The following is a 12,728-nucleotide window of genomic DNA, read 5'->3' as shown; positions in this document are numbered from 1 at the left end:
TCGCGTCATATGACGTCACATGAGGTAGTCGTTTGGCTCTGCGTTCGCGATCAGTGCAGAGATAGGTTGGTATTCAGTTGGAGCGGTCGTGATTCAGTGTGTTTTCGGTGGTTATTGTATTTCAATTAATCATCGTCGTGGTAAATGATTGTGAATTATGGCCTGTCAGGACATCCGAAGTCCACAGGTTTCCGAATAAGAAAAAGGACGGTGCGATCTTCCATGCCAGTGTGCGTTTTGTGCAGGGTAAGAGACTTCACTTCTGCTTCTGCTTTGAAAAATGCGGTAGTGTGTAGCATTCACTATATACCGGATGATTATAATCCCTGTGATATGATGACGGCGATATGTGCGCACTGTCCCGGCTCCTTCATCGGGTCGCCCGGTCCGCCGTCAGCATGTGGTTCGGCCACCGGCGGGAAACATGACGCTCACGGATCCGTCAGAGATCACTTATTGTACATCTGTTTTACAAAATGTGCCTTGTCTTAATTTAATTCATTAACATATCCTACATAAACTTGTAATGTAATCCATTGTTATTAGTCTGCAGCCGACACTTATTATTATTATTATTATTATAAATATAATATATTATGTCCTCTAATTCATTTTCAATCTGTACAAACCGACTTTAATGTTTGTGTTGGCTGTTTCTACATATAAAGTTTTTATACAGTAAGACAGTTGTGACTGTGATCATTTTTTTATTCACTGTCACCAAATGGGTCCATTCAAAGCCTTTATAAAGTCCCTCTCCCTCTGGAATCTGTCTCCTAATGGCTGACACACACAACACATGCAGGTAAGGGTCTAAATACTAGCTTTGCTATTGCCTGATACATGATGATAATCTGTACAGTATTGTGATCTGAGCATAGTGTTGTACATATCGTCGGCTAACGTGAATACATCTATAAGCTAACACTGTTCTCTCGCCCTGTTCTCCTCACACCACAACTCACCGTTGTTCTGTCTAACCCTGGCCTGTCCTGCTCACTTGGCTTCATATCAGGCTCATAATTATATGATATCATCATATATATCAATTATATATGAATCATACGAGTAAACATTTAGGCTACAATTCCCCCAGCTTTCCTATCTGTCATTGCGATCCATTGCTTTCCTATTGTTTACTTTGACCGCTCTACCTCATGTTACGTCACTTCAGGTTCGGCGGTTTAAGCGATTTTCAAATGCGGAAGTAAAAATTTCTCACAAAAACGACTCCAGAAGCCTAAATAGCATTTTATAAGTATATGTTTATATTTAAATCTAGTTCCTACATTATTTTTCTATACATTGGCTTACTGGGTACTCTAACCTGCAACATGGGCTTTAAGCTACTGGATAATGAAATGGAATTGTAAATGTCCTAAAAGTGTTTGTGCATTTGCATACAAACAAGAAACAAGTGCATCTGTATACAGACAACAAAATACATTCAGGAAATACAACAGAACACATAAGTGAAATGGTAATTAGTCAACACTTTTCACCAGTTGATCATTTTCCCAAAATCTGGGAAATCTTCACAGATTTTGCAGACTGACTGTGGCCGCAAGGAAGGGTCATGTCTTCCTGTTAGGATATCAGGCAACACAGTTGAAATGAAGGCATGTTGAGCCTTTGACAAATTCTCTTGCAGAAACTGCGTTTTTAAGGATGCGTTGCATTTCTACCAAACATTTGCCACAACAGGTACATCTTACCATGCCATCTGGTGACGATCCGAGGTGTGGCTCAGAAGGCCGCACCACAAGGCCACAGGAACTTACACTGAAGTCTTGATGGTTTTCGACCATAAGGGACGTGTAGGCTTGTCTTGCAGTTTCTTCCATGGCCTTACCCCAGAGAACAGATGGGACATTCAGCTGTGTGTGGTTGTACTGCATTATCTCACTCAGGTAGGTGTTGCTGATATTGTCAGCTGTAGCCACATGATAAAACCTAGTACTTGTAATTCGACCAGCCCAGTAGGTTTGCCAATCCTTTGAGCTTGACTGTTGTCGTGTGACAAATTCCAGCCTTTCACACTGATGAGGTTGTGGTTTATTCTTCAGAGTGTGAAATGTGTCCTCACTTTTCATCTGCAGTTCTTGTGGTGAGAGTTTCCTGAGTGTTCCACCAAATAAAGCAGTCAAGGGCTCGGGCAAGTTTGAGTGTTCCTCTGTATCAGTATCGGATGCGGTGTCTGTTTCACTATTTTCTAGACTTCTCAGTACAGCAGCACCAGGGGCTATAATCTGCAACTCTTGGTTGTCATCATCTGTCAACACTGGGGAAGGAGACCTAGACAATTATATCACTATAAAACATTTACAACAGTATAGTCACATTTCAACAACAACATTTTTTGTCTTTCTCTCCCTCAATAACATATCATTTTAAATGGTTAGGACACAATCTAGAGACTCTTATTTCCAGAATGTTGGGATTTACACATAATCAAACTACCATAACACTATACAGTAGCCTATGGCATTAATTTATGCATTACAGTGTAAGATGGCTGTAGAACAAACTTGACCCTTATGTGACATTACAATGTCAAAAAACTTGGGAGGAGTAACGGAAATAAACTAAATGAACTTTGGCAAAAGGAATCTTGTCTATGCTCTGTCAACTATTACATGCCTGTGGCTCTGGCCGTGGCACTAGACCTACTCCTGACCGTTCCTGGAAGCTGATTTTCTTTAATGGAGCTGGTTTGACTTCTTTCCTGCTTAAGTCTTTGCACTTGCACCCTCCAGAAGTGACTGCTGGTTTCTCTGCCTAACCCATTCTCACACAGATTTCGATTTTGAATAAAATTGCAGCTTCATGACTGCAGCATGACCCAAGCCTGAAATAAATTGCATATAATTTACGTCAAACCATTCTCCTTCATGTTATGAGTGGGTTTTGAAATTAACACTTGCTCTCAGCAAATGGGTGTGCAGGTAAGACATACTACTAGACATACTTACATACATAAGACATATAGGCTACAGACTAAATACTAAATACTACTAACATGCCTACTATGAAAAATTATAAGTAGGCTACTAAGCACGTGTTGCTACATATGCCTGTTCTAACCGTGCGTTATGTGTCTTAATGACTTGTCCGAGTATTTTTAATTTTTTTCTTTCCTTTGACCTCATCACGCACTGACGCGATTTCCACGCATCTCCGCGATAACTGGTGCATCCATCTCCAATGATAAATACTTACCCTGCCTTGCAGGTGCAATTTGCAGTATGGATGTAGCCTTCCCGCTTGTTGATCACAACCCAGGCTTGGTACATAGTGGTGTTTTTCCCTTGGCGCTGGCTCGGTAAAACCTCCGCTTTTAACACACAAAAGTCATCGCCTCATTTAAAGAGACATGCACCGATATGGGTCGCTGGGCGGAGCTTTCATGAATATTCATGAGTTTCCTGTTTTGTGTTTAAACTGCCACTGAAAATATTAACACAGGCTCCTCTACATAAACTGTCTTCTGTAACATAATTTCAGCAAAGAACGAAGTTAAGCTTTTATTTATTTATTTATTTATTTATTTATTTATAACTGTTTCTGTATACTAAATTGTTTGTACATGTAAGTGAAATGATTTAATGATTACAGACACTAATTTGCCAGTGGCTTATTGTTAGTAGGCCTATAGGCTCAGAGTAAATGAGCCAAAATCCATCAAGCTTGTTGTAATTATATAGTAGGCTACTTCTGTCTTGCTTTGATGGTCTTTTAAAATAGTTTCGTTTGAAAACTTGTATAAATGTATCTGTGGTGGCATAATAAAGTGTGATTCAGTTGTGATTATTTTGTCATTCCTTTCTCAGTTGATAGCCTGCATAACTTCATCCAGGGGCCAGTACCATGAAGCCGGTTTAGGGGGATAGCCAGGTGTGTTTCAGTTTAGTGTGCGCCAACCATGGGTTTAAGCACCATGAAAGTGGTTTGGCTTTTAGCAGTGTTCATCGCCATAGTGACTCACGCTCCACGGCTAACCTGGTGCGGGACAGGTGATGTTCCAGGTGAGAGGTTGCAACTTGGACCAATCAGCTGTGAGCAAAGTGTCACATGTCTGATGCGATAAAGTCAAAAGCTAAAAGTTACTCATGGGGGTTTTGTGTATGGACAGTGGCGCAAAAAGTGGGTATGCGCTATACGCAGCACATAGGGACGCAGCACCATGGGGGCGCCAAAGCGATGGTTAAAAAAATATATAAAAAAATAAATACATTTTACAATAATTTTTTTGGTATTTTCTATATATAGCTGCTGTTGTGCGTTTCTAAATCATTTCTGCATTACCTCAATGTTATATAACATTTTAGAGGACTAACAGGCTAGAGCAGGCGCCCTCATGAGAAGGCGGGGGCGCTGTGAGTGCTGAGGGAGCAGGTACGAGTAGTGAATTGTCGTCGAAAACCTAGGCGTCGATTTCGGTGGGGGCGGTGGGTACGCGAACCCACCAGATTTCGTTATGAGTTATTTTGTACCCACCACTTTTTTAATAATAATAATTGGACTTTGGGTTAGATTTTTTGACAGTTTTCAGTGGTTATGAGGAGCAATGTGAGAGAGAAATTTGGTGATCGTTGTTTTGGTACATTAAACCACGTCATGTCATTGTCAACATGGTACTTGTGAAGCAGAATAGTGGGTCATATGTCTAATGCTTTTTGAAAACTTTAGGCTTTCTTCTTCATAAAACGAATCGGACATAATCAGATTTTTATCTATTTACATTAGTAAGCTACAGGACATCGTCTTTCAAAACATGACCTGCGCGAAAGAGATGAATGCGTCATTGTACCCAGCACTTCTGAAAATGCACTTCCGAATGCATCTCTGTCCCCAGCACATCTCAAACCAGACTGACGCCCATGATCTTGCCAATGAAAGGAAGATTTGAGATCGGTCTATAGTTGCTTAATTAATATCAAAGGTGTCAAGTAACGAAGTACAAATACTTTGTTACCTTACTTAAGTAGAAATTTTGGGTATCTATACTTTTCTGGAGTAATTATTTTTCAGGCAACTTTTTACTTCTACTACTTACATTTTCACGCAATTATCTGTACTTTCTACTCCTTACATTTTAAAAATAGCCTCGTTACTCCTATTTCATTTCGGCTTGTTTTCATTCCGGCTTGTCATCGTTAAAAAAAAAAAAAAAAAAAAAAAACCTATCCAGATAAATCGCGCCATCCGGATAGAGTGAATTTGATTGTGGTTGGATAAGTATAATCATATACCATTCCATACCATACCACATGACACAAATCAGGTCACACTCCAGCAAGGACATAGCCAGTGTTGGGGACGTTACTCAAAAAAAGTTTGAAGTTTGACTTTTAGCACCATTACAATACTTATAGGCAACTAGTCATCATATCTTCCACTCCATGAAACACATGTTAATGCTCAGTAGTACAAATATATGGTTCTTTAAAGGAGAACTCCGGTCAATTTTAACATTGAGCTCATTTTTTTGTAAATTTGGAGTGCTGTCAATACAGAGAACAACGTCAAAAATCGGTGTTGCCTACATCATGTTATCCTCTTTTTAAAATTTGCACCCTGTTGACTTCAATGGGGCAAGTTTTAAGTAGTCGATTGTCGAGTTCACGCGCGTGATCAAAGGTAACTAAACCTATGCGCGTGAACTCGACAATCGACTACTGTGGACTTCAGCCGAAAACAGGATGTAAATACAGGTATGAGCGCTGGCTGAAATAACATCATTTTTATTCATATCTTTCACATCTACTGCAGTCAGATTCACTCGTGTTCACTCTGAAGGAATCACTCACATGGCTGTGCACTTGTAATGACACATCAAGGATGTTTAGAGGCTAAAAGCAGGTTTAAAACTTGCCCTATTGAAGTCAACAGGGTGCAAATTTTAAAAATAGAATAACTCGGTGTAGGCAACACCGATTTCTGTCGTTGTTCTCTGTATTGACAGCACTCCAAATTTACAAAAAAATTAGCTCAATGTTAAAATTGACCGGAGTTCTCCTTTAATGTATTTGCATTGTACTAAAATGCATTCATTTTCAATGGGCATATATGTGGCTGAAACAGGTAGCTGTCACGGCGTGGTGTTGGAAGAAGACAAGGGGAACAGTCAAGAATTCCAATATAAACTCTTTTACTAAATATTGCTTCAGGTATGTACAGACAGGCAGGTAACACTCACACACTAAATACAAAGTAACATAAACAAGAACTGACCAAGACAGACTGAACAGAGAGAACTAAATACAGACACTAATGAACTATAACGAGGTGAGGACAGGTGACACGGATGATGAAGACGATGAACAGGTGAGGTGGGTAATTGAGGGAGTGAGTTCAGTGAAGACAAGGAGGATTCTGGGAAGTGTAGTGAAGACAAAGACAGAATGGTGCAGACGATGACTGTGACAGTAGCCTAGTAGTGCATCCTAAATTTTTCAACATTAACATTTTAATATAACATTATAGTCATTATGGCCTTTAGAATTTTTTTTTTTTTTGAGGAGCTGGGGTAGTGCACTATATAGGCCCCTGTGGCGCGGCCTAAGATTTTGTCCTTAATGGCATTTTTTCCTTACATTACTTTTACTAAGTAGTTTTGAAACCAGTACTTTTACACTTTTACTTGAGTAAAAAGATTGAGTTGATACTTCAACTTCTACAGAAGTCTTTTTAAATCATAGTATCTATACTCCTACCTGAGTAATGAATGTGAATACTTTTGACACTTCGGCTTAATATGGTCTTATATATGTTAGTTGTATATATCTAAATATCTATAGTTGCTTAATATGGTCTGATGGCTGTAACGGGTGAATGGTTGAATGAATGAATTAATAGTTGTATTTGAGTGGTTAAATACATTTTATATTGTACATTTTGTATTGTAATTCACCTGCTCGGGGACTGCAGATGGAAACTAGCTCAAGTAGGCATGTGCCGGTATTCGGTAATGCGATAAATCGCGGTAATGAATATGCACGATATTGTTATCGTGGGCACTTCAAAATACCGTGAAAAATAATAGATCAGAATTTATATTTATAGAACGCGTATTAGCTTATTTTCCATCAACCGCAAAAACAAAAACTGCGTATGCTGCGCGAAACACGTGCGCACTCTGATGTAAACAATCCCCACATGTGTGCATGCGGCGCAGTGCGCACTCTAGTCTAATGTAAACAATCCTCAAATGGAGAAGAAGCATGGCGGAAGGAGGAACGCTGCCGACGATTTATCCCCCTTCTAAAAGCAGAGCTGTCAATACGCATTCAGCGTGAGACTCACGCAATTTACACTTTTCAAACGCTCTCGCGCCACATGCAGTTTCTCACGCAGAGAAAAATCGCGGAGCAAAGAGGACACTGACACCGACAGACTAGACAGAGCAGGTTATTATGGTATGAAAACAATTCTCAGCTCTCATGTTCTGTCCATTTTATTACGAAATTCAGACAATAAATACTGTTTTGGTGCTTGTAAATGTGACTTGACAGATCACTGTAGCACCTCAGTTCAAGTAAACCGATCATCTGTTACTTTTTATTTAAAGATACAGTAGGCTACAATTTACCGAAAGGTATATGCCTCATACATGATATCGATCATTCAGTGTTTTTCAGCCACGGAAAGAGGTCAATAAAACCGCAGGTGAACAATTATGTCACAGAACGTTACATTTACCTCAGGAAAGCCATTTAATGGCCAGCACGTTTGTTGACTAGAAAAAAATAGCTATAGAGAGGAGTATTTTGCTAAATATGTGCACTATAGGCCTATTACATTTGTATTATATTTTTACTTGTGTCATAATTGTTATTATAATGAAAACCAAATTATATTTAATTTAATTAGTTAATTTTTAACCTTTAATAATACCAGCAGACAGGGCTCTCTGTATGTTTACAGCATTATGTGAGATATATTTTTTCTTGAGAAAAATTAACGTCTATCTACTGTAGCCTACCTAATAATTATCCAAAAAGTCATACTGAATCAAGATTGAAATCAAATCCCAAGAATTGAAAGCGTGAAAATTGTGTAAAATTCTATTTAGTTACCAAATGTTTTGACAATCACTATTGTAATGCAAGTAGTTTTTTTTTCTACATCCCCCCCACCAATCCATCCATTTCTCTTGAGCAATTAAAATATCGTGATAATACCGTATACCGTGGTAAAAGCTCAATCAATTAATCGCAGCATGAAAAGTTGATACCGGCACATGCCTAAGCTCAAGTTAAATCATGTTTATCGAGACATCAGTAGCTGTATTAGTATCAGTGATACTGCCCTTTAATTAGGAAATATACTTAAAATATACTGTCTTTATGTTGTTTCTACATTAATATGTAGATTAACTGTGAAATTATTAAATTATAAAATACTTTTAATTGCGATTAATCGTGATTAATCACAGAAAAAAATTCTGATTATAGTTAATTTTTTTAATCGATTGACAGCACTATTAAGAAGACAAATAGGCAGAGGGAGAAATGAGGAAGCATCAATTCGAGTATTGAGAAGCACCAAAGATCTTCAGTATAACTTGAATACTAAAGGTAAGAGCCTATTATTCAGCATTAGAGCGCCACCCTCTGGCTGAATCATGCAAGGACACAAAACCTCTTACAAAAGTCTTTCTGCATGACAAGAATGTAAAAGTTAAATTCTTTTAATTTAATCTATTTATTTATTTTATCTTAATATATATATATATATATATATATATATATATATATATATATATATATATATATATATATATATATATATATATAGTAATGTTTCCAAACTTTTGACTGCTACTGTATATGAAATAAGAATTTTGAATAATGAAAATGAGTTTGTTCTATTATTCATTTGTTCACTTATTCTGTTAATCAGAGTTGAAGAATAAACCACATCTTCCGTATTTTATTCATGGTTTAATAATAGAATTAATGGACAGAATAATGTAAAATGACTTCTTTCTTATCTCTGCAGGCGTGGCACAGGTGAGTCTCATCTTTCGTTTTGATTTCAAGGTGCTGGTGTTGAAATGGCGTTGAGTTCAGGTAAGAATCAAATTAAGGCACAAATATAGTCTATGCAGAAAAATGTTCTCAATGATTTTTGCAGTGTTTATGAAATATTAGCCAATAGCAGACAATGGTTTACTTCTTTTAGTTGTTTCGTGCTCTTATATGTATGTTTAAAAGTGACAGTGAACACCAGGAAGAAGAATAACTGACTTATATAAAAGGCTACATCTCACATTTATTTTTACACATCAGTTCTGTTATCTTGGCCAATGTTATTATAGTTTAGCATTTTTAATTTCGAATTAACAACCAAAAGGTAGACATTTTAATTTAAGCTTGCAGTGACGCAAACGTAGCATCACAATCTTAAAACATGTTGAGTTTGATCAAGACTTTTTACTCCATAAATCTACACAAGCGCCAACTGAGGATTGACTATGCAGTGTTCCCTTCTCCCTGAGCAAGTGATAAATGAAGTTCACTACCTGACAAAATGCGTTCAGATTCATAAATATACATACAGATACATTACATTTCGGAGGCTCGTTTCAAAGATCAAGGAGAATATTGTGCAATGCAACTGCAGTACTTTATTATCTCTGTTATATTTAAAGTTTATACTCTCAGTGTGTGCTATTGGTAAGTAGCTACTTTAGTGGCTTAAGCCCCTGATTATTAAACACCTGTCGGGGATTTCAAGGAAAAGGACTCAAATGCAAAAATGCGACTCAAAATTTATTGAGTAAAAACAGTCAATCATTGTCCCAGCAAAAGATCAAAGTCCATACAGGTGACTAGATAACAGAGGAAGAGGTCAGGAAGCAAACAGATGAGCACGTCCCTCAGGTTAGACAGGAACAGGGAAAAATCCAAATCCGAGCCGGCAGCCAGTTTATACAGTCCATAAAAACAGGCAGAGTTTCAGACCCAGACAGACGATCACTTGACACATGTTAAAGCGTACACAGGAACAGATAAAAATACTCCATTGGAGCAAGTCACTAGCCAGAGGTAGCAGGAATCACTGGCAAAGGAAAACGGGCTGAATGAACAAAAGAACAAAAATCAAAAACAAGACAATTAAAATAAACATGTAGTCAAATAGACAAAACACACTGGCAATGAAAGAGAAAAACTTAAGGGGTAGAAATAGAAACACGTCAGAAAAGCATGAGAAACAGCTGTAAGTGCGAGCACGACATGTAAAAAAACAAAAACACAGGCAGGAGGAGAGACAGATGCTTGTTTTTTCCCCAAACCAGTTTAGCGGAAATCCCGCCCTGCAGCTAATTCTAAAGATTTCATTGGTCATGTCAATCACTGTACTGATTGCCTACACCAAACACTGATCCCTAAACCTTAAACACTGAAATTAGCTGCAGGGCGGGATTTCCGCTGAACTAGTTTGGGGGAAAAAAATCACGTGAGACAGATCAGACCTGCAAACCTCTCTTTGATTTTAAATTCCCCATGTAGTCAATAGTTTTATCCCTTAAAACACATCTTTGATTTTTTTCCTTCAAAAAAATTTCTTCATGTCACACCCTTTCCTCATTTAGTATGCGCGGTTCTATGAATATGCAAACGAGCCCCGCCTCCACTCACTCACTCAGCTGATCTGACGTTGATCTGATTGGTTACAAGGTAGTTTGTGACGTCAGAAACACCAGCGGTTTCAAAGCGTGTTTTTGAGACTGTCTTTGGTTCACTGCAGTTTTAAGGAGGAAATACTCAGCAATGCTGTCGACTTATGAACTTACACATGGTATGTCTTAAAGCACATTAAAAACACCACATAAGCCCTATCCGGACGGGACTAGTGTAACATGGAGAGGAGGCGTAAAGTAATAATTACCAGAGCTTCTCTGTGATTTTAGTCCCGTCTGAATGTGCATCTCAGTGATCATTATGGACAACAATGTCAGTAAAGATTACGGCGACTTTTACCTTCAGTAAAAAGGGCCGGAAAAATTACCTCAGCTAATACTAATCGTGTGCAAATAGACCCGCTATATATTTCATCATTTCCTGTTTAAAAGTAGTTTTCCGTGGGTTTTTCAAGTATGTAGACTCTTGAAAAAGCATCAGTTGCGTTCTAGTCGCTGGGACGAGTCTGTGGCAAAACTCAAGTGTTTTCCACACCATTCAGATCAGAAAGAAGATCGAAAGCACTTGTTAGAGGCACAAAACATCTCTTAGCGTTAGATAAGTGATTATCACCAACACAATCCAATCTGAAGTTAATTAATACATCATTCAACCGGGCATAACTGTTTTATATATATATATATATATATATATATATATAGGTTATATGTGTTTGCGCACATGATATTAGGAAGCAGCGTAATGCACACATGACGACAGGAGTGACGGTGATGCGCAAATCGAGTTATCCCTCTCATTTCTGCTAGTTTACTGAGATATCTTATCCTGTGTGAATTGGCCATTAATATTACAGACGTCCTGTGGTAAAATTGCATTACTTCATCTACCCTTTAAAGTTAATCCCGCCGAATAGGGCTATAGATAAACAACATTAAAAGCTGTATTTCCACCACAGGGGGACTTTAATAAAATATTTTTTTATTTATGGCAGTAGGTATTCTAAAGTGAACAAGGAACAATGTACTGTTGCCAATTAAGTGCTGTGCTCTATCTGTTATTATAGGTAGCCGTCATATTTGGCGGAGACGGTGTTACTTGTATCCATAACAACTGAGTGACCCTAAATATTGTGAAGATCTGCTGTATACCACTGGTCCATGATTTTGTATATGTATTTGACTGCATCTATAGTATTTATGTCCCTGTAAATCATTTCTTTTAAGTGGACTTAAATAAATAGTTAAAAAGTGTGTGATTTTTTTTTTTTTCAGCAGCAGGTAGAAGAAGTCCAAACTCTGATCGTCCTAACAGTAAGTGAATTAAATCACTGGCAGTGAAATGAAGATGTGAATGTATGTGTTCCTTTAATGAAACATTATGGGTTAAGGCCCGTTCACACCAAGGACGATAACGATAAAGATATAGTTCTAAAAATTGTTCTCCCTATTAAAGAATAGCAGACATTAACGATAATGGCACAGAGAAACGATATCGCTGGAATCACTTTCAGAACGATTTTATCCAGTTGCTGAACAATAAAAACATTGACAGCCAATCAGAATCCATCCTTCTGTAACGAGATTGAGCATTTAAAGCGACAGATAAGCATACGCTTATAATAAAAAGACTGATATTGTCCGCTGGTGTAGATGCTAATATAGTTATCTTTATAGTTATTGTTCTTGGTGTGAACGGGCCTTAAGTCTCTTAAATTATATGAAAGGTCTTTGAAAATATATACTGAACACAAAACATTTAAACTTCTACTTTTCATATTGCAAAAATGGATGATAATGATGATAATTTTATGATTAATAATAATAATACACTTTTTATTTAAAAAAAAACAACTAAAAAACAGCAACATTAAAACAGTACATACAGCAATGTACTTTATTCCAAGACTTGTAAAACCATTTCCATTAGGTTTGTGTGAGAAACAGATCAATACACTAGTCCATCCAGCTCTTGGCCGGCATTTCAAGACTTCTGAAACTGTACGATAACTTTGGTTGAGGAACAGACTGACATAAGTTGTCATTCACTGAAAAATATTCCAGTCCATAATTTCAGTTTATT

Source organism: Scardinius erythrophthalmus (genome assembly GCF_964197995.2).
Source record: "Scardinius erythrophthalmus genome assembly, chromosome: 14".
Classification (NCBI taxonomy): Eukaryota; Metazoa; Chordata; class Actinopteri; order Cypriniformes; family Leuciscidae; genus Scardinius; species Scardinius erythrophthalmus.
This window is presented reverse-complemented; position numbering follows the sequence as displayed.